The sequence below is a fragment of the Lissotriton helveticus genome, chromosome 3_2 (assembly GCF_964261635.1).
Source record: "Lissotriton helveticus chromosome 3_2, aLisHel1.1, whole genome shotgun sequence".
In the NCBI taxonomy this organism is placed as follows: domain Eukaryota; kingdom Metazoa; phylum Chordata; class Amphibia; order Caudata; family Salamandridae; genus Lissotriton; species Lissotriton helveticus.
In genome coordinates this window covers 344,494,167-344,518,144 of record NC_136062.1, presented here as the reverse complement: position 1 = coordinate 344,518,144, position 23,978 = coordinate 344,494,167, and the positions used below count along the sequence as shown (strand labels likewise).

Genomic DNA, 23,978 nt, shown 5'->3' with positions numbered 1-23,978 from the left:
GTCACTAAGCCATGTTTTCTTTGTCTGCCCAGCATATCGGTCACCCAGGCACAAATAGTTGAAACCGATCTGCAAGAATATGGGCATCAGAATAGCAATGGAGGCCCTCAGGATCTGAAATACCAATACAGATGCCCCCATTATTATAGCAGTAGCTACATTTTTAGGTTGGCTGTGGGCCATATGACGGAAAAAACAGAAGGGAGGCTAACATAATTCTTACCTTCAATATACAGTTTGTTACTGTTGTTGTAGCAGTTGCATTATTCCTATTTTCTTATTTTTATCTTTTTACTTTGTCATAGCCCATAGTAAACCAAATGTACCTTTTTATTGCTGCTTACAGTTTTTATGATGGATGTAAAACCTCTTTGTGATTTTAGTTATTTATTAACACTGGAGGTTACACTACAATTATGTATCTCTCTTCTACTTTTAATCTAATAGGAACTCAATTAGTCTGAAATATTGGTCATATATGGTCATTATGGTATTGTACCGGGCTATAGGGTTTATTGATATATGATGTCTTTTAGGATATTTTTGTCAATCAAAATAAAGACATAAATAAATTGAAACTGAGAACGTTCATCCTTCTGATCTGGTTCTGTGTATGCATGGGATGTGTATGAGTAGGAGCATGAGGAGCAGAGTACTAAAAGCAATATTAGTCACATAATAATCTAATGCTTCCAGGGAACAAGAAGATGTATGTGGGGGAGTCTCACACTGAGCACAAGAAAGTGCTCCCACAAACATCGAGATGTAGGCCTGTATGAACCCCATTAAAGGTGTGGAGAATGTTGAGGTATAAAGAACATTATGGGGGGCATCTAACTGGCTGTTAAAACATGAGGAGGATTCTCCAAAAGCTCAAAAGGTAGGTGCATTCATAGAGTGGAATAAACAGGATAACTGTTCACAATATACAAACATATATTTTTACATTGATTATATAGCATGGACGTAGCTGGGCAGCAACGGAGCTTTGTACATTATGGAGATTAACAGCAGTATGAATGATGGGTAAAGAAGCAGAGTGACATGTGGAAGAAATGTGGTTATTGGTTGAGGGAAGGGGAAACCCTTCTTAAGTAACAACCACGCTCCTTGTCAGAATAAGCCACAAAAGTCACTAAATTAACCTGTGCATAATTCATGGGTATGGTTATATTCCCCAGTTAGGCTCATGTAGTGTAGCAGCTTATTTTCTTAGATTTGTAGCTCTGGCCTTTTGCAGATATTTGCGTGCATGACAATGTTGGACTAGTTTCCCTGAAACTAAACCTGTTTACACATCTAGCCTTACACAACATTATCACAATGCCCGGAACATCATTTACAAGGTCTCATTTCGCACTATGTACAAATCTCATCTCTATCTTCATCCACGGGGTGGTGCGGCTATCTACATATCCATAACACTGCTAATGTATTCGCACATTGCGAGGCTGCTTTCTATTATAAAGATAAGCATCCCGATGGATTAGCAGGGGAGGCACTTCTCTGACACCAAGTGTTTTTGCATGCTGAGATTTCACCACGCAGCAGTCTGACATCTCGTGAGGGGTAACCAGTTTGTGACCAAGACAGGGTCCTTCATTCTATCCCATCAGGTAATTGGGTTGGTTCGTCCCCTGGGGGGATTCTTGGCTCTACAACTACACACACTCTAGGTACACTTAGAGTTGGGTACGTATTGTAGGAGTGCACTCGATTTCAACCTTGTGTTATTTTCCTGCTTTTATACATTGTTTTAGCACCATGGTAGAGCTATATCTACTATATACGCTTTGGTGCTTGTAATCACGTTTATCTGCGTCTGTCTACTAATCATTGCAACACGCGTATTTTATGCAAGAATTAATAAGGATCAATAAATCTACTGAATGTGTCCCACTGTATATTCACTGTATCTTTCTCTGATAATAAGTGAGCACAAGTGACTGAGCAAAACCTTTTGTTTCCAGGATCCATATTGGGACAGGGTTGTCATGTTCAGTGGTTGCCAGAAACCATTTGCTCCCTGATAGGTTAGGTGGTGAACACAGTGAACTAGCTGGTCTATAGGCCAACTTATCCTGTGGAGTGTCCGGAATCAGTCTTGGCACCAAGCCCCTTGTTTATGTTGTTCAAAGAATGTGCAGATTCTACGGATTAATAGGAACTACACGACAGTGGATTGGCATAAGCAGTCAGGATAGGGTGCAAAGTATTTATGCAGCACACAAACAGTAATAAAGTGAAAGAACATCCCACACAAATTTACAATAGTAGAGTAAATTTAAATAAATAAAAATATACCAAAACAATAAAAATCCAATCAATAGAACCAGAGATGTGCAATTTCAATGTTATAGGTAGATACAGCACCTAAGAGCATCAATCACCACCCATGGTCATCATCTGGTTGTGCAGACCAGGGAAAGTAACAAGTTCAGTCAAACATGATGGAGCATGGGCCAGATAGAGAGACCAGGTTAATCCTCATGAAAAAGTTACCTACTCAAACTCTGGCAAGAAAAGTACAGTTCCCAGTGGAGGAGGTTGCACAGACGAGGGAAGGAGTGCGTCACAGATGGTTGTCGGTGCAGCTCGAAGGTCTGGTCGTACGTCATGGATAGACATTGCTGGAGCTTAGCATTGGCAGTCACCGTGGAATGTTGTTGCTGTAGCGTGAAGTGCAGATATCACGTTGCTGACCATCACTGGTGGTCACTGTAGCACGAAGAGTCAGGTTTCATCAGAGTTTCGTGTTGGTGGTTGTCATGGGCGGCAGAGGCTCAATGAGAACAGCCTGTTCATGGTCGAGAAAAGGCCATAACTTCAGCATTTCTCCATTTCTCCCAGAAAAATCCGCTCTGATTCCAGAGAGACTGACAGTTGTTGTATTTACTTTATTCGATAACAATTATCATAAAAACATGTACATCCTAAAATCATAGTAACATTCATTTTTTTTTTTTTTTTACAAAAAATCATTATACAATACATCATGTTAAATAAAACCAACTAGCTTTTTGCAATGCATTAAAAGATATATACTATAAAATCGTTAAAATCGAATGACTATAAAAAAATGTATCATAAGACGGACCTAGAGACTACCAGGCTGTTACTTTTCACTAGCAGCTTTGATCTAAATAGACATGCACAGCCCAGATATTTTGCTACACCACAAACCAGGGTGAGGGAAGAGGTGTCATATTTAAAAATATGTAGAGCCACCTGATAGTTCTTAGAGCCAAGCTTTTTACAAACGGGTTTAAGCCATTTGGTTCTAGCGGCCCTGTACGCTGGATACGCAAAAAGGAAGTGGGCAATAGACTCATTGGGAGCTGCGCATCCAGGGCAAGTGGAAGATGATGGAATGCGCTGATTCCAAGCTGCTGTCATTTCATTTAGCGGAAGGGTCCCAATTCTCAACTTCATATAGAGCGCCCTGTTCCTTGGAAGTTGGATAAAATCATGAAAGGGTTCAAGTTTCCGGATGGGTTTATGTTCCAAGTACCGCTCAGTGAGATTCCTCAAGTTGGCATTACGTATCTCATCTTCCTGTACCCACTTCCAGTATGCACTTTTTAGGTCTTGTTTTGATTGCGGAATCTGGTTTGCCCATGCCTCCTCAAACCCTATGTCTGATACAAGCTGCCTATGGTTAAAAATCCATTTAATCTTGTTGCCTGTATCTGCTGCAATTAGTTTGCTAAGGGCAGCAGCATAATTAGCCAGCTCAGGGGTCCTTCTTATACGTGTCCAGAATAGTAGAGGGAGGAGGCGTGCAATATCCTAAATAGAGCGTCTTCCCATATCATGAAATAGGGGCTTTAACGGTGTAGATGTAGGGAGAGAAACCAAAACTCTAAGGAACTTATTTTCGGATCATACAAGATCGATGGTGTTCTCAAAGCCCCATAGTTCAGACGGATGTATGACGTTACAACGCATGCTTTTACAACGCATGCTTTTACAACGCAGTTTTTACAACGCATACTTTTACAACGCATAATGCTTTTAGGCGCTGGATAGTGAATAGTTTAATTTACTATTCCAACTCCAGTCCCCGTGGATAGTAGGGAAGGTTATTGGATAGTAAATTAACCTATTCCCTATCCTAGAGCGCCCCCCAGAGCAATGCGTTGTAATAGTTTGCGTTGTAAAAGTTGCGTTGTAATGGTATGTCGTTGTAAAAGTTTCGTTGTAATGGCTGTATACCAGTTCAGACCCGTATAGGGCTGAAGGAAGCGCTTTGCCATCATAGACGACGAGCTGGGGCTACTGGCCTACTTACAGAGAGTTGTTGTTCTCTTAAAAGGGCCCCTGACACCCGTTTATGGCTAAGAAACATCTAGGTCATATAGGAGTTCCACTTCATGGAATTGATGACCCGGATTCCCAAATAATCAAAGGACTCAACTATGTCTAGTGGGTTGTCATTAAGGGTGATACCATTTCTAAAGCGTTTCGGCGGGGATAGTGTCATAAGTTTTGTTTTGCTGGTGTTGATTGACAACCCCGAGATACGCAAAACAGGCTAAACCTGTCTAGAACTTTTTGCAGACCACCCTGGCTTATGGAAATCAGGAGGGTGTCATCGGCGAATAGGAGGGTAGGAGTTTTCTCACCGGCCAGGGTAGGGGCATCGGCTGGATCCTCCCTTGGATGATCTCCCACCCCATTCACAAAGAGAGAAAACAAGGTCGGAGCCAGCACGCAGCCCTGGCGTACCCCCCTATTCACCGCGACTCTCTCCGTTAGCTGCCTCTGTGAGCCCCACCTGATTCTGGCATAATTATCCACATGGAGGCGTTTAATAAAATCAAGGATCAAAGGAGGAATGCCCAGTTCAAACAGGACCTGCCAAAGATTGGCTCGTGGGACGAGGTCAAAGGCGGTCTTCAGATCTATGAAGGCCAGATATAGACTGCCTTTCCCAATGACCACTGAATTCCAGTGGGTCATATAGAATCTAAAGACATGGTCCATCGTTCCCACCTTCTGTCTGTAGCCTGCTTGATAGTTAGAGAGGATGTTTCCATCCTCCATCCAGGACCTTATCCTCATAAGGAGCACCCTGCCAACCACCTTCTGTATCACGTCGATTGAACTGATCAGCCTGTAGTTTGCAGGGTCCTCCCTTTTCCCCTTTTTGTAGATTGTTACTACCTCCGCACCCTTCCATGAATCAGGAACATCATGGCCCCTAACAATAAAATTCATCAAGAGCAAAATAAAATGGGCCCATGGCTTTGGATCATGCAAAAGGAGATCTCCAGGAAGGCTGTCGGGTCCTGCAGCCTTTCTGGAAGCTATGCTCTCTATAGTTTTAGGGAAAGGAATTATCTAGCAAACTCAAGGTATATACTGCCCTAGGACATATATCCATTAACGAGCACTGTACAACTTTAGGCAGGAAATTTCAGAGACAATGTTGTATACAAAAAACAATTTCTTATTTTATTTCATATTTTTGTTTTTGTACTTGTTATATTATTGATTCTTTTGGTCTCAGTTTTTCTCTCTTATAAAAATTGCATCAAGTTCATGTAGGTTAACAATCAATTACATATAGTGAACATATATTAAATTAAAAGTGCAGTTCAACAATTAAACATGACATAATATACAAAAGTGCTATAGAATATGACCAGTCGATGGAACATTGGATGAAGGCAATGCGGTGGAATGGAACTACGCGCGTTTCGGCCAGATGGCCTTCGTCAGGTGACCGTCATTCATATGTTACGAACATAATAACGTGTAACACATACCTAAACAACAAAAAACATAATAATATATATATAAGTTACATATAAATAGCATATCAATTAATGCTGTCTTCTACTTTATGTACAGTGACTATAGGGTCAGGGATTACGATTGTATACAATGTTTATATATCAAGCTATCTGTTTACCCTATGTTATACTACGTTGCCTGTTATTTAAAACATTATCATTTCATATCTGGTTATTGTGGATTTATTCGTTTATTCATTCCATTATCAAAACATAGTTTCTAGTGGATATCTCATTATGTATCTCCATTCGGTCATTCATCCTCATAGAATTCATTTTTTTTATAATATAAAACATTTTTTTTAAAACATTATTTTTGGTATCCGGTATATTGTATCTAACTTTTTAAGTGATTCATCTCTACATATTCCCAAAAAGAATAGAAGATCACTAGAAAAGACAAAGAAACCAAGAACAGACCAGGAATAGCTATAGACGGTGTATAGATGGTGTTAGAATTTACCAAGTTACGTGGAAAACAGATATAGTACTTACAAAAGGTAAGACTGAAGTGACATATAAAATATTCGTTTCTTATGGATGTCAATTCTCCTTTAGCGACGACGACTCTATTTACAAACTGTAAGATAAACATATAGTTCTGTTTAGGCACCAGGAGGGTTACTGTATTAAACCGTGGGCGCTAACCGATCTATCATATAGATATACCTGATAGCTTTTCTTTAGGTTCTCCTTGTCGCAGGCGTTATCTCAGAACACTCCAAATTTTAATTGCAATTTTATCTAGATTCGTGGAGGGTACTTCTGAATGTTTGTATCTATGTTGGCCTGGGATATGAAGACAAAGTAGATAACGATTGTCAAATAGATTCATACTACACTTATTTATTTAAAATAGAACATATATTCTAATACTATCTAGTAATGTTCTAATAATCAGTTACAAAACAAGTTGTCTCTGTAATGGTAGATAGCGTGTAGCGTTAGATGGAATTTAAGCTGTACTACTTATCGTTTGAACATAGATTGTCCAGTTTTATACCCAACAACAATCACCAAACTTTATTTTTGTCGTACCTTTGATAGGTTTTTCTCACACCTGCACTTCTTTTATTATTCTTATATGGGGTCACGATGTAGGCAGGTCAGTTTCTTCTTAACACTAACAGAAACAGCAGACAGTATTTTATGGGCTGATTATTAATTATGGTTAATGATCGTCGTATATTGCATTTGCTTCAATAATTATTACCTTTTGTTAATCTTTTATGGCTCTAGTCGGGTAATTCTTTAATCCGACTTGCGTGAAGGGCAGGTAATCTAAAATATAGGATGGGTACATTAAAGTGTTAGTATTGTCCCTACCCGCAACCTTTCCCTAAATAGAACTGTATGGTTTGGCCCACAATCTTACCTTCATTTTGATGTAGCTCTGTTTTAGTGTGGGATCTGTTTTAACGTCATCTCCAGTGATGCCGGTCAAGCAGTTTCGTTTGAGGGCTCAATATTTATACGGCACACATGCATTATTAGATTCTCGCTGACGATTTGCAGCTGATCTACGTCTCCACGACGCATTATTCTGACGTCTATTCCTAAAGACGGAAGTGTATACATCCATACTTGTGTGTGCTTCATAGATATGGATGACGGACTAATCAGTAGTCCTTGTTTGCATCCGTTGTACTCTAAAAGAAATGGAAAGTAGACTTCCATAGTTTAATTTATTTATTTGAGTTGTTTAACAGTAGGGGCTATTTTAGCAACAGTCTGAATTATATTACGATTACTTCTAATATTCTCACTTGTAATAGGTAGATTAGCAATTTATGTACCTATATCACCAATTATTATTCCGTACTATTGATATATCTCCATATATCTCGTGACCCCATATTTTATGTATTTATCTATTTCACCCAACAAAAGATGTTTATAAACAATTTAGTTATCGTTTAAAGTTATTTATGACGAGAAAAAGGTCAACGAACCCTCATTATCTTTCATATTGATTTCAAATGTATTTTAATTGTGCCATAAATAATGGACATGTCTATATTTTAGATGGATGTATGACGTTATAACGCATACTTTTACTCCGCAGACCATTACAACGCGACTTTTACTCCGCATACCGTTACAACGCATAGCGCCTTGGGGCGCTGGATAGTGGTAAGTATAATTTACTATTCTAACTCCAGTCCCCGTGGACCCTAGGGAAGGTGTTGGATAGTAAATTATACTTATCCCCTATCCTAGAGCGCCCCCCAGCGCAATGCGTTGTAATGGTATGCGGAGTAATGGTCGCGTTGTAATGGGTCTGCGGAGTAAAAGATCCGTTGTAACGGGTGTATACCATTTTAGATCCATACATAAGCAATATTAAATATTTGCTTGTTGCCAAGGAATATCAGAGTTTAAACCTGATCTTGCGGTGTCCAAGGAAAAAATCCAAAAAACTTCGCGTTTTCGGCGAATTTTGTCTGTATTAATGCCTGGTTTAGTCACAATTTTTTCTAACACTACCAACTGTATTTCTTCTGGTTTGTGATCATTTTCAACAAAGTGCGCTACTAGGGGAGCATTCAATTTTTTTGTTCGAATTGCTGACTTATGCTCCGTGACTCTAGTGTACACTGACCGTGAAGATTCCCCAACATATCCCTTGTCACAGGGACAAATAAGTAGGTAGATAATGTTTGTAGATTTGCAGTTGGTCATGCGTTGCAAAGGGATAGGGAACTTATTGAAAGTTAGTTTTTTTGTCTCTATTGCTTGTGGACAGATTTTACAAGTTCCACATTTGTAATTTCCTATTACCGGAGCCCCGGTAATTATGTTTCTTTGACTTTTGTCTATCGTTGTTGTCATCCTTGATCTGACGACTATGTCTTTTATGTTTTTGTTTTTTTTATATGCAAAGAGTGGTTTTTGGATTGCTTCGTTACTGGTTTTATTGATATTAAGAATATGCCAGTTGGAATATAGGATTTGATGAATCTGATTATTGAGCTGGGAATGTCTTGTAACAAACACCAAACTAGCATCACGCTTGTCATTGGTACCTGTAAGGAGGTGCTGGCGATCATAATATCTTGCTCTTTTATATGATTCGCGTATTAATCTATGTGGGTAGCCACGTTCCGAGAATTTCTCCTTCATTACAACAGCTTTCTCATCATAGTCAATTAGTCTGGTACAATTCCTCCTCAGTCTCAGAAATTGACTGAAGGGAATGCTATCTTTTTGTGATGTAGGATGAAAGCTGCTGTAATGAAGGAGTGTATTTCGGGCGGTGGGTTTAACGAAGAGGTCCATTATCAGTTGTCCTTCATGATGTTTGATCTTTAGATCCAAAAATTCTATCTCTGAATTACTTACTTTTTCAGAGAATTTTAAATTCGGATCACAGATATTAATCCATGATATGAATTCTTGTAACACATCTTCATTATCATCCCAGATGAAAATGATATCATCGATATACCTTGACCAGTAAAATATCGATTCAAAAAATGGTGCCACCTCGTTAAAAATGTATTTTTCCTCAAAATGTGCCACGTAGATATTAGCAATTGTTGGTGCGCATGACGCGCCCATACTGACTCCTTTAGTTTGTTTATAGAGCTTCCCTGCAAATTCGAAGATGTTATTTTCCAGAATGATGTTAAGGCAGTCTAAGATAAAAGGCATATTACAATCAATATTGAACGACTCTATAAACCATTTTGTGGCTTTTATGGCACCTTTACAGGGAATGTTAGAGTACAAACTCTCTACGTCCAATGTCACCATCCATTGTCTATGGGCATTAAATTTTGTGCCTTCAAATTGAGTAATCACATGTCTGGTGTCCTGAATGTATCCTAATATTTTTCCAATATGTGGACGCAAAATTGCGTCAAGATATTTCGATATTGGTTCAGTCACACTTCCGATGGTAGTGACAATAGGGTGAAAAGGCGGATCCTGTTCGTTTTTGTGTACTTTCGGGATACCGTATATACTGGCCATTTTTGGATTGTCTATGTTCATGAACTCATATTCTTTTTGACAAATATCACCATTACTTAAAGCTTTTGTTATCAATTTGGTGATCTTGTTTTTAATTTTAGTAGTAGGGTCTCTCTGGATATTAGTGTAGAACTTGGTGTCGCTAAGCATAAGTTCCATTTTTTCAATATAGTTGTTGGTATCTAGAATAGCGATTCCACCGCCCTTATCACAACTTTTTACAGTTATGTGAGCAGATTCCTTGAGTTCCAGCAGTGCTTTATATTCATCGATGGACATGTTATAGGGGGTATGTGGTATATATTTGGTGATATTTTGTAATTTGGACATTACAATCTTTTCAAAAATTCCTATTTCAGGATCTATCTGATCTAAAGTCGGAGTAAAAACCAATTTCGGAGCCAGACCAGATTAATTTTGTTCTTGAATGTCATATTCCCTATTTAAAAAGAAACTCTTTAGTCGTATTTTTCGAAAGAAAGTCATCATATCATTGAACAACTCAAACTTATTCAACCCTGAATGGGGAACGAAAGAGAGTCCCTTTGATAGCACAGCAATAGTAGCAGGATTGGTATTATGGCTGCTCAAATTAAAAATAGGTATTGTTTTTACTGTCTCCAATACCTCGCATTTTTTGTTTCCAGATACCGTTCCGTATTCTGCGGATGGTCCTGGAAGTGGGGTCGATATTGACCTTGTGGCTGGTATGATTGATTTTGTGGATATTGTCCTTGAGGCTGATATTGTTGATTCTGTTGGTATTGCTGTTGAGGCCGATATTGGGCTCGATAGTTTGGTCTCCAATTGCCTCTCTGTTGGCGCCTCCCTAAAAAAGGTCTATAACCTTGGTTAGATCTGAACCGGTTTCCTCTAGGTTGATATGGCGACATACTGGAGTTACTCCCTGAATCTGAGGAATTGGAGAAGGTTGAAAAAATTTTTGATCTAGATTGTTGATGTGCATCATATTCCTGATCTGTTTCGTCAGGTTGGCCATAGAAATTGTCGGCCAAATATGGATATGCCTTTTCCTTACTAAAATACTGTAGGTCTTTTTGTAGTTTATCCATTTTACGTTTGAACAAATAGTCCCCATATGAGTTGAGATCCATCTCAATGTCCTCTAACTTTTTTTTGATGTCTATTATTACTGTGGAATTTTTAATCTTATCCTCGAGTGCTGTAATTTCTTTGGCTAGTTCATCAAGAACTTCTTTCACTGTTTCAACTATAAGCATCATATGATCCCTAGAACACCTGTTGGAAATGAGGGACCAACGTTCTAAGAAGTGCTTGAGATGAACAAATAGGCCAGGGATTTTTTTGATTTGGAGTCCCTGGGGGATAACTCCAGCTTTAAGATAGTCTAATATGAATCTCCCATGGAGTTCAATTCTTTTACTTTTCTTTTTTAAGGCCAATAGTTTTAGTAACTCTCCACATTGCTCATCATTAGATGTATTTCTATTTTCAAAACTCACAGATGATCCCACCATAGAGGCAAATTCTTCGTCGCTAAACCCATATGATTTCAGTGTGGCCATAATGAGGTCTAAATGGTATGATTGGATTTTGTAAGGCAAGTGGTAAATATATCGCTTGAAATTACTTTCAATATATAGTAATGTAAGAAGGACAAAAGAGATACAAAGTGAAGAAGATAAAAAGATAAAAAAGAAAAGAAAAGAAAAGAAAGGTGGTATAATATAAAGTAAAAAAGTTAATAAAGAATATATATCAGGGTGTAGAGGCTGTGGCCAACGCTTATAGATAGACTAGATTGGATGACATTAAAGGCAACTAGTATAGTAACACAACCTTAACATTACTAGCTTGACTGGCTAACTAAACAATTATAATGATAAAGCAAAATTCGTAAATAACCCCTCATGGACCGGCCACGAGAATCTATTAATTGGAAAAAAGGGGACCCCTACAATTTATCTAGTTTGCTATTCGTAGGGAATGCATAAACAGTTTTAGGGAAAGGAATTATCTAGCAAACTCAAGGTATATACTGCCCTAGGACATATATCCATTAACGAGCACTGTACAACTTTAGGCAGGAAATTTCAGAGACAATGTTGTATACAAAAAACATTTTCTTATTTTATTTCATATTTTTGTTTTTGTACTTGTTATATTATTGATTCTTTTGGTCTCAGTTTTTCTCTCTTATAAAAATTGCATCAAGTTCATGTAGGTTAACAATCAATTACATATAGTGAACATATATTAAATTAAAAGTGCAGTTCAACAATTAAACATGACATAATATACAAAAGTGCTATACAATATGACCAGTCGATGGAACATTGGATGAAGGCAATGCGGTGGAATGGAACTACGCGCGTTTCGGCCAGATGGCCTTCGTCAGGTGACCGTCATTCATATGTTACGAACATAATAACGTGTAACACATACCTAAACAACAAAAAACATAATAATATATATATAAGTTACATATAAATAGCATATCAATTAATGCTGTCTTCTACTTTATGTACAGTGACTATAGGGTCAGGGATTACGATTGTATACAATGTTTATATATCAAGCTATCTATTTACCCTATGTTATACTACGTTGCCTGTTATTTAAAACATTATCATTTCATATCTGGTTATTGTGGATTTATTCGTTTATTCATTCCATTATCAAAACATAGTTTCTAGTGGATATCTCATTATGTATCTCCATTCGGTCATTCATCCTCATAGAATTCATTTTTTTATAATATAAAAAAAAAATTTTAAACATTATTTTTGGTATCCGGTATATTGTATCTAACTTTTTAAGTGCTTCATCTCTACATATTCCCAAAAAGAATAGAAGATCACTAGAAAAGACAAAGAAACCAAGAACAGACCAGGAATAGCTATAGACGGTGTATAGATGGTGTTAGAATTTACCAAGTTACGTGGAAAACAGATATAGTACTTACAAAAGGTAAGACTGAAGTGACATATAAAATATTCGTTTCTTATGGATGTCAATTCTCCTTTAGCGACGACGACTCTATTTACAAACTGTAAGATAAACATATAGTTCTGTTTAGGCACCAGGAGGGTTACTGTATTAAACCGTGGGCGCTAACCGATCTATCATATAGATATACCTGATAGCTTTTCTTTAGGTTCTCCTTGTCGCAGGCGTTATCTTAGAACACTCCAAATTTTAATTGCAATTTTATCTAGATTCGTGGAGGGTACTTCTGAATGTTTGTATCTATGTTGGCCTGGGATATGAAGACAAGTAGATAACGATTGTCTAATAGATTCATACGACACTTATTTATTTAAAATAGAACATATATTCTAATACTATCTAGTAATGTTCTAATAATCAGTTACAAAACAAGTTGTCTCTGTAATGGTAGATAGCGTGTAGCGTTAGATGGAATTTAAGCTGTACTACTTATCGTTTGAACATAGATTGTCCAGTTTTATACCCAACAACAATCACCAAACTTTATTTTTGTCGTACCTTTGATAGGTTTTTCTCACACCTGCACTTCTTTTATTATTCTTATATGGGGTCACGATGTAGGCAGGTCAGTTTCTTCTTAACACTAACAGAAACAGCAGACAGTATTTTATGGGCTGATTATTAATTATGGTTAATGATCGTCGTATATTGCATTTGCTTCAATAATTATTACCTTTTGTTAATCTTTTATGGCTCTAGTCGGGTAATTCTTTAATCCGACTTGCGTGAAGGGCAGGTAATCTAAAATATAGGATGGGTACATTAAAGTGTTAGTATTGTCCCTACCCGCAACCTTTCCCTAAATAGAACTGTATGGTTTGGCCCACAATCTTACCTTCATTTTGATGTAGCTCTGTTTTAGTGTGGGATCTGTTTTAACGTCATCTCCAGTGATGCCGGTCAAGCAGTTTCGTTTGAGGGCTCAATATTTATACGGCACACATGCATTATTAGATTCTCGCTGACGATTTGCAGCTGATCTACGTCTCCACGACGTATTATTCTGAAAATGATCACAAACCAGAAGAAATACAGTGGGTAGTGTTAGAAAAAATTGTGACTAAACCAGGCATTAATAATGGATTTTTTCCTTGGACACCGCAAGATCAGGTTTAAACTCTGAAATTCCTTGGCAACAAGCAATTATTTAATATTGCTTATTTATGGATCTAAAATATAGACATGTCCATTATTTATGGCACAATTAAAATACATTTGAAATCAATATGAAAGATAATGAGGGTTCGTTGACCTTTTTCTCGTCATAAATAACTTTAAACGATAACTAAATTGTTTATAAACATCTTTTGTTGGGTGAAATAGATAAATACATAAAATATGGGGTCACGAGATATATGGAGATATATCAATAGTACGGAATAATAATTGGTGATATAGGTACATAAATTGCGAATCTACCTATTACAAGTGAGAATATTAGAAGTCATCGTAATATAATCCAGACTATTGCTAAAATAGCCCCTACTGTTAAACAACTCAAATAAATAAATTAAACTATGGAAGTCTACTTTCCATTTCTTTTAGAGTACAACGGATGCAAACAAGGACTACTGATTAGTCCGTCATCCATATCTATGAAGCACACACAAGTATGGATGTATACACTTCCGTCTTTAGGAATAGACGTCAGAATAATGCGTCGTGGAGACGTAGATCAGCTGCAAATCGTCAGCGAGAATCTAATAATGCATGTGTGCCGTATAAATATTGAGCCCTCAAACGAAACTGCTTGACCGGCATCACTGGAGATGACGTTAAAACAGATCCCACACTAAAACAGAGCTACATCAAAATGAAGGTAAGATTGTGGGCCAAACCATACAGTTCTATTTAGGGAAAGGTTGCGGGTAGGGACAATACTAACACTTTAATGTACCCATCCTATATTTTAGATTACCTGCCCTTCACGCAAGTCGGATTAAAGAATTACCCGACTAGAGCCATAAAAGATTAACAAAAGGTAATAATTATTGAAGCAAATGCAATATACGACGATCATTAACCATAATTAATAATCAGCCCATAAAATACTGTCTGCTGTTTCTGTTAGTGTTAAGAAGAAACTGACCTGCCTACATCGTGACCCCATATAAGAATAATAAAAGAAGTGCAGGTGTGAGAAAAACCTATCAAAGGTACGACAAAAATAAAGTTTGGTGATTGTTGTTGGGTATAAAACTGGACAATCTATGTTCAAACGATAAGTAGTACAGCTTAAATTCCATCTAACGCTACACGCTATCTACCATTACAGAGACAACTTGTTTTGTAACTGATTATTAGAACATTACTAGATAGTATTAGAATATATGTTCTATTTTAAATAAATAAGTGTAGTATGAATCTATTAGACAATCGTTATCTACTTTGTCTTCATATCCCAGGTCAACATAGATACAAACATTCAGAAGTACCCTCCACGAATCTAGATAAAATTGCAATTAAAATTTGGAGTGTTCTGAGATAACGCCTGCGACAAGGAGAACCTAAAGAAAAGCTATCAGGTATATCTATATGATAGATCGGTTAGCGCCCACGGTTTAATACAGTAACCCTCCTGGTGCCTAAACAGAACTATATGTTTATCTTACAGTTTGTAAATAGAGTCGTCATCGCTAAAGGAGAATTGACATCCATAAGAAACGAATATTTTATATGTCACTTCAGTCTTACCTTTTGTAAGTACTATATCTGTTTTCCACGTAACTTGGTAAATTCTAACACCATCTATACACCGTCTATAGCTATTCCTGGTCTGTTCTTGGTTTCTTTGTCTTTTCTAGTGATCTTCTATTCTTTTTGGGAATATGTAGAGATGAAGCACTTAAAATGTTAGATACAATATACCGGATACCAAAAATAATGTTTTTAAAAAAAAATTTATATTATAAAAAAAATGAATTCTATGAGGATGAATGACCGAATGGAGATACATAATGAGATATCCACTAGAAACTATGTTTTGATAATGGAATGAATAAACGAATAAATCCACAATAACCAGATATGAAATGATAATGTTTTAAATAGCAGGCAACGTAGTATAACATAGGGTAAATAGATAGCTTGATATATAAACATTGTATACAATCGTAATCCCTGACCCTATAGTCACTGTACATAAAGTAGAAGACAGCATTAATTGATATGCTATTTATATGTAACTTATATATATATTATTATGTTTTTTGTTGTTTAGGTATGTGTTACACGTTATTATGTTCGTAACATATGAATGACGGTCACCTGACGAAGGCCAATCGGCCAAAACGCGCCTAGTTCCATTCCACCGCATTGCCTTCATCCAATGTTCCATCGACTGGTCATATTGTATAGAACTTTTGTATATTATGTCATGTTTAATTGTTGAACTGCACTTTTAATTTAATATATGTTCACTATATGTAATTGATTGTTAACCTACATGAACTTGATGCAATTTTTATAAGAGAGAAAAACTGAGACCAAAAGAATCAATAATATAACAAGTACAAAAACAAAAAATATGAAATAAAATAAGAAAATGTTTTTTGTATACAACATTGTCTCTGAAATTTCCTGCCTAAAGTTGTACAGTGCTCGTTAATGGATATATGTCCTAGGGCAGTATACACCTTGAGTTTGCTAGATAATTCCTTTCCCTAAAACTGTTTATGCATTCCCTACGAATAGCAAACTAGATAAATTGTAGGGGTCCCCTTTTTTCCAATTAATAGCTATGCTCTCTATAGCCACGTCTACCTCATGTATATCAAAGAAATCAGATGTTATGGGAGCCCCAAGGGTAGAAGGTAGGGTCTCGGTCTGAGAGGGCAAGGGACCTATATCACCACAATATAAGTTGGAAAAGTGATTGTGTCATTGTTGCCCTGTGATGTAATTAGGTATTGGCTCAGATACTTTTCGAGTCCCTTTATTAATTAGTTCCCAGAACAGGAAAGAATCTTTCTGTTGTGAGGCAAGCTTCAGTTCATGCCAATGTGACTCTTCCCAATTGCGCTTTGCTGCCCCTTGCGCCCTAGAGTACTCCTTTCTTGCTGCTCTTATTATTGAGGGATCTTTCTTCCTTAGAGCTAGGGATAGGGCCTGCCTCTTTTCCTTACATGTAGCTGAGTACCATGGGTTGGACATCCTTTTGTTGCCCTGCTCTCTTCAACAATAAAGAACAATCCCAGCCTTCCTATTGTTTCTTGATAGAATGTGGAAAAGGAGAAAGTGTGTAAATTCTCGAGTGTGAAATCTTGCAAGTCTAAACAAACACTGAATGGCAGTCTTAACTGCAGACAGCATAGCTCACAATTTGAACTATGAAATCCGTGACACCTACATGTTTCGACAATGTATTCCATAGATGTTTCATCTCTTGTTCAAGTCGCGATTGCAGATGACACAGTACAGTAGGCAACAGACATTGCTCCCAGTGCGGCCAGCCCACACCACGTATCATTGCTGGCTCCGCACACTCTGATTGCTTCTGATGCCCTTCCCTCAGTGCACCACAACTCATGGACCCTTTATGATAGAATGTTTTGTGTATGATTTTAGATCTGCCGCCCTACCTCAGTGCACAGAAGTCGTGGACTCTTTACAATAGAATCTTTTGTGTATTATTTCATATTTAGTGCCCTTACCTTACTGCTTCAGAAAAGGGGGTGGTGATGAACAGAGTGCCTGAATTAAGCAGACCACTCTTACCCAGTCCAAAGATCAGGGCTTGATCCATCACCGTTTTTTAGCTCACTGCACCATCCCAGCTCAGAACTTGGCTATATGCAAATTAGTCTGTTCCTGTCCCAGTGCATGATGGGAACAGGTCAAACCAAACTACCAAGCCAATTCTTATACTGGGAAGGAAACAAGCTTCCGGGGACCGGTTTCTGCCATTTCAGGCATCGTCGGCCCGGCTTGCTTAAATCCTGATGGTGCAATGAGCAAGGGACTCACATCTGAGTATACCCTTCCACGCTTATGGTGGACAAAATGATTCAGAAAAGGGGGTGGTGATGAACAGAGTGCCTGAATTAAGCAGACCACTCTTACCCAGTCCAAAGATCAGGGGTTGATCCATCACCGTTTTTTAGCTCACTGCACCATCCCAGCTCAGAACTTGGCTATATGCAAATTAGTCTGTTCCTGTCCCAGTGCATGATGGGAACAGGGCAAACCAAACTACCAAGCCAATTCTTATACTGGGAAGGAAACAAGCTTCCGGGAACCGGTTTCTGCCATTTCAGGCGTCATCGGCCCGGCTTGCTTGAATCCTGATGGTACAATGAGCAAGGGACTCACATCTGAGTATACCCTTCCACGCTTATGGTGGACAAAATTATTCAGAAAAGGGGGTGGTGATGAACAGAGTGCCTGAATTAAGCAGACCACTCTTACCCAGTCCAAAGATCAGGGCTTGATCCATCACCGTTTTTTAGCTCACTGCACCATCCCAGCTCAGAACTTGGCTATATGCAAATTAGTCTGTTCCTGTCCCAGTGCATGATGGGAACAGGGCAAACCAAACTACCAAGCCAATTCTTATACTGGGAAGGAAACAAGCTTCAGGGGACCGGTTTCTGCCATTTCAGGCGTCGTCGGCCCGGCTTGCTTGAATCCTGATGGTGCAATGAGCAATGGACTCACATCTGAGTATACCCTTCCACGCTTATGGTGGACAAAATGATTCAGAAAAGGGGGTGGTGATGAACAGAGTGCCTGAATTAAGCAGACCACTCTTACCCAGTCCAAAGATCAGGGCTTGATCCATCACCGTTTTTTGGTCACTGCACCATCCCAGCTCAGAACTTGGCTATATGCAAATTAGTCTGTTCCTGTCCCAGTGCATGATGGGAACAGGGCAAACCAAACTACCAAGCCAATTCTTATACTGGGAAGGAAACAAGCTTCCGGGGACCGGTTTCTGCCATTTCAGGCGTCGTCGGCCCGGCTTGCTTGAATCCTGATGGTGCAATGAGCAAGCGACTCACATCTGAGTATACCCTTCCACGCTTATGGTGGAAGGAATGATTCAGAAAAGGGGGTGGTGATGAACAGAGTGCCTGAATTAAGCAGACCACTCTTACCCAGTCCAAAGATCAGGGCTTGATCCATCACCGTTTTTTAGCTCACTGCACCATCCCAGCACAGATCTTGGCAATATGCAAATTAGTCTGTTCCTGTCCCAGTGCATGATGGGAACAGGGCAAACCAAACTACCAAGCCAATTCTTATACTGGGAAGGAAACAAGCTTCCGGGGACCGGTTTCTGCCATTTCAGGCGTCGTCGGCCCGGCTTGGCTTGAATCCTGATGGTGCAATGAGCAAGGGACTCACATCTGAGTATACCCTTCCACGCTTATGGTGGACAAAATGATTCAGAAAAGGGGGTGGTGATGAACAGATTGCCTGAATTAAGCAGACCACTCTTACCCAGTCCAAAGATCAGGGCTTGATCCATCACCGTTTTTTAGCTCACTGCACCATCCCAGCTCAGAACTTGGCTATATGCAAATTAGTCTGTTCCTGTCCCAGTGCATGATGGGAACAGGGCAAACCAAACTACCAAGCCAATTCTTATACTGGGAAGGAAACAAGCGTCCGGGGACCGGTTTCTGCCATTTCAGGCGTCGTCGGCCCGGCTTGCTTGAATCATGATGGTGCAATGAGCAAGGGACTCACATCTGAGTATACCCTTCCACGCTTATGGTGGACAAAATGATTCAGAAAAGGGGGTGGTGATGAACAGAGTCCCTGAATTAAGCAGACCACTCTTACCCAGTCCAAAGATCAGGGCTTGATCCATCACCGTTTTTTTAGCTCACTGCACCATCCCAGCTCAGAACTTGGCTATATGCAAATTAGTCTGTTCCTGTCCCAGTGCATGATGGGAACAGGGCAAACCAAACTACCAAGACAATTCTTATACTGGGAAGGAAACAAGCTTCCGGGGACCGGTTTCTGCCATTTCAGGCGTCGTCGGCCCGGCTTGCTTGAATCCTGATGGTGCAATGAGCAAGGGACTCACATCTGAGTATACCCTTCCACGCTTATGGTGGACAAAATGATTCAGAAAAGGGGGTGGTGATGAACAGAGTGCCTGAATTAAGCAGACCACTCTTACCCAGTCCAAAGATCAGGGCTTGATCCATCACCGTTTTTTAGCTCACTGCACCATCCCAGCTCAGAACTTGGCTATATGCAAATTAGTCTGTTCCTGTCCCAGTGCATGATGGGAACAGGGCAAACCAAACTACCAAGCCAATTCTTATACTGGGAAGGAAACAAGCTTCCGGGTACCGGTTTCTGCCATTTCAGGCGCCGTCGGCCCGGCTTGCTTGAATCCTGATGGTGCAATGAGCAAGGGACTCACATCTGAGTATACCCTTCCACGCTTATGGTGGACAAAATGATTCAGAAAAGGGGGTGGTGATGAACAGAGTGCCTGAATTAAGCAGACCACTCTTACCCAGTCCAAAGATCAGGGCTTGATCCATCACCGTTTTTTAGCTCACTGCACCATCCCAGCTCAGAACTTGGCTATATGCAAATTAGTCTGTTCCTGTCCCAGTGCATGATGGGAACAGGGCAAACCAAACTACCAAGCCAATTCTTATACTGGGAAGGAAACAAGCTTCCGGGGACCGGTTTCTGCCATTTCAGGCGTCGTCGGCCCGGCTTGCTTGAATCCTGATGGTGCAATGAGCAAGGGACTCACATCTGAGTATACCCTTCCACGCTTATGGTGGACAAAATGATTCAGAAAAGGGGGTGGTGATGAACAGAGTGCCTGAATTAAGCAGACCACTCTTACCCAGTCCAAAGATCAGGGCTTGATCCATCACCGTTTTTTAGCTCACTGCACCATCCCAGCTCAGAACTTGGCTATATGCAAATTAGTCTGTTCCTGTCCCAGTGCATGATGGGAACAGGGCAAACCAAACTACCAAGCCAATTCTTATACTGGGAAGGAAACAAGCTTCCGGGGACCGGTTTCTACCATTTCAGGCGTCGTCGGCCCGGCTTGCTTGAATCCTGATGGTGCAATGAGCAAGGGACTCACATCTGAGTATACCCTTCCACGCTTATGGTAGACAAAATGATTCAGAAAAGGGGGTGGTGATGAACAGAGTGCCTGAATTAAGCAGACCACTCCTACCCAGTCCAAAGATCAGGGCTTGATCCATCACCGTTTTGTTAGCTCACTGCACCATCCCAGCTCAGAACTTGGCTATATGCAAATTAGTCTGTTCCTGTCCCAGTGCATGATGGGAACAGGGCAAACCAAACTACCAAGCCAATTCCTATACTGGGAAGGAAACAAGCTTCCGGGGACCGGTTTCTGCCATTTCAGGCGTCGTCGGCCCGGCTTGCTTGAATCCTGATGGTGCAGTGAGCAAGGGACTCACATCTGAGTATACCCTTCCACGCTTATGGTGGACAAAATGATTCAGAAAAGGGGGTGGTGATGAACAGAGTGCCTGAATTAAGCAGACCACTCTTACCCAGTCCAAAGATCAGGGCTGATCCATCACCGTTTTTTAGCTCACTGCACCATCCCAGCTCAGAACGTGGCTATATGCAAATTAGTCTGTTCCTGTCCCAGTGCATGATGGGAACAGGGCAAACCAAACTACCAAGCCAATTCTTATACTGGGAAGGAAACAAGCTTCCGGGGACCGGTTTCTGCCATTTCAGGCGTCGTCGGCTCGGCTTGCTTGAATCCTGATGGTGCAATGAGCAAGGGACTCACATCTGAGTATACCCTTCCACGCTTATGGTAGACAAAATGATTCAGAAAAGGGGGTGGTGATGAACAGAGTGCCTGGATTAAGCAGACCACTCCTACCCAGTCCAAAGATCAGGGCTTGATCCATCACCGTTTTGTTAGCTCACTGCACCATCCCAGCTCAGAACTTGGCTATATGCAAGTTAGTCTGTTCCTGTCCCAGTGCATGATAGGAACAGGGCAAACCAAACTTCCAAGCCAATTCTTATACTGGGAAGGAAACAAGCTTCCGGGGACCGGTTTCTGCCATTTCAGGCGTCGTCGGCCCGGCTTGCTTGAATCATGATACCTTACTGCAGCACAAGTCAGAGTCCCTTTATCATTGAATCTCTGTGTATGATCCGATAATTGCTTCTGTACTTGTTACCACCACCAACCATTCCCAGAGCACTGGCTTACACTCTCCCCACATGCACCCACCATACATGTCACTGGACATGTGACCATGGTAATAAAAAGGGGTCGAGCGCATTTGCCCGCACCCAGTTCAACTATCTATCTATCCAAGATGCTGCCCTTGGGACCTCCAACATTAAATTCTGCTATATACAGCATATGCAACCATGTTACCTCTGGCAGTGGGGAAAACTTTGATTATGTAGCTTTGTCTCGCACATTGTATAAGTAAGTACGTACAGACTGGATCATTAGAGTACTGCAAGGAGATTATATAGTCAATTCATAAGTGCGTGGGGATTGCCAGAGGTTTATTTTTATGTTGCATATTTATATAGAGCAAACTCGACCCGAAGGTAGTGGAACACCATATTCACATTACACATTGAAGCACGCATAGATTAAATGATTTGCCCACAATCACAGGATGTGGACGCGACCCCGAGACTCGAACCTTGGTTTCCAGCACCAAGGTCGGCAGTCTAGCAGACGGATGACATAGGTACATATGTTGGTGCAGCCTCACTCTGAACATGAGGTACGCTCTAATTGGTTTCCCTCCATGTCCCAAAAACTGCAACCTGAACTTTCCATGGCCCTATATTGCTGCAGCTACAAAACTCCACTGAATGTGCAATGAACATTCACATCCACAGAAATATGTCATGTCCACAATCTTTCATGTATGGAACTATGCATGAATGTAGTGTCAGTTATTCCCCTTACCTTCTATGTTGACCATGTTATGGGACTTCACTCACAGAATGACACATTTGCGCTTGCGACCGGGTGACGGCAGCACTACAACATGGACACCTGCATCAGTTAATTTCTCATATACCTCACGACGGAACCATGTCATAGCACCACAGTCATTCATCACAAACTCACGCAGCACTGGCATATGCTACGCCAGCCCATTCGGCTTACGCTTACAGGGAAGGACAACAACACTACATGGCCCACATTTTCATTGTAGTGATCTGCTGGTCACAGGTCTAGTTCTCAGCACGCCATCCCTCCCGGCTGCTACACAACCACACCACACCCATCCAGCATACGCGTCACAGGATACGTGACCCTGCCAATGACAAAAAAGGGCTCACATGCTCAACGCCATTTTAGAGTTGCTCGCAGCGAATGCATTTGGGCCGGCACAGACACACAGCCACGAAACTGTGAATTTCAGTCCACTGAGGTAAGGGCATTGTAAGTGCTGAGCAGGTGTGGAGCCTGCTGTGATGGCCCGTCCCGGTGGTCCGTATACCTCATCTATTGTGTACCCTGCTAGACTGCAGTTTAGGCCTTAGCCATGCACCTGGGGTGCGTACCACCACGTGCGTGCCCACATTAGTTAGTGGCACCACATGGAAAGAGCGGGTGAGCAACCTGCGTTGATGATGGGTGCACGAGTATGTCCTCTGCCATGGCAATATCAAGACTCAGCACCAAGTGTGAGACTTCCGGCTTGCAGAGCGGGGCTGCATGATGTGGAGGGTGTCCTGTCCGCGAAAAGGTGAGCAGGGAAGCCTGGGTGCACAGCAGCAGGCAGATACCTCTGGGCGGTGGGAGTGGATAGGGTGCAGCAGTTTGGATACAAAAACGCGTCACAGCGTTTTAGGCGTACACAGTCCTATATACCCTGGCTTTAACCTGTCTTATTGCATTCAGAATTATTTTTTTTCCAATAGCAGGACAGTTTTTAGTGTCAGTCAAATGTCCATCGCACCCACATCTATAGCAAAGTAGTTAACTATGGATTTTTTCATACTTTGTACCCTTAAATTTACCATCAAATTTTGACAACCTTTCCTTCCTCTCTTTTTTTAAGAAGGTAAGGTGTGTTAGGAGCATCGAAGCATGGAGACCCGAGCGTGACAGTCCTCTCACAGCTCGTGGATGCCTTGCGTCGCTTTGGGAATATTATGTTTTAAATGTGAGAAGGTTGGGAGGTAGAAGTTAACGGGGGTTCACTCATTCTTCCTTTATACTTGCTGCTTAAAAGACGTGTTCTGAGGATC

At 40.4% G+C, this 23,978-nt stretch overlaps 1 long non-coding RNA gene across 5 annotated transcripts in view; it reads right to left on the bottom strand.

The window, feature by feature from the left end:
* Nucleotides 1-2,857: 2,857 nt before the first annotated feature.
* Nucleotides 2,858-23,978, bottom strand: part of LOC144825996 (uncharacterized) — a 38,199-nt gene continuing 17,078 nt past the window's right edge. Inside the window, exons 3-8 of one of the 5 annotated variants that reach the window (XR_013609666.1) lie at nt 7,174-7,447; nt 7,012-7,079; nt 6,837-6,921; nt 6,468-6,587; nt 6,294-6,378; nt 2,858-5,771 (exon numbers count right to left, since the gene is read on the bottom strand). This is a non-coding gene — a long non-coding RNA (uncharacterized LOC144825996). Of the gene's footprint in view, nt 5,772-6,293; nt 6,379-6,467; nt 7,448-11,824; nt 12,201-23,978 lie in introns of those variants that run through there. The other 4 variants (XR_013609665.1, XR_013609664.1, XR_013609663.1 and 1 more) reach the window with 4 other exon arrangements.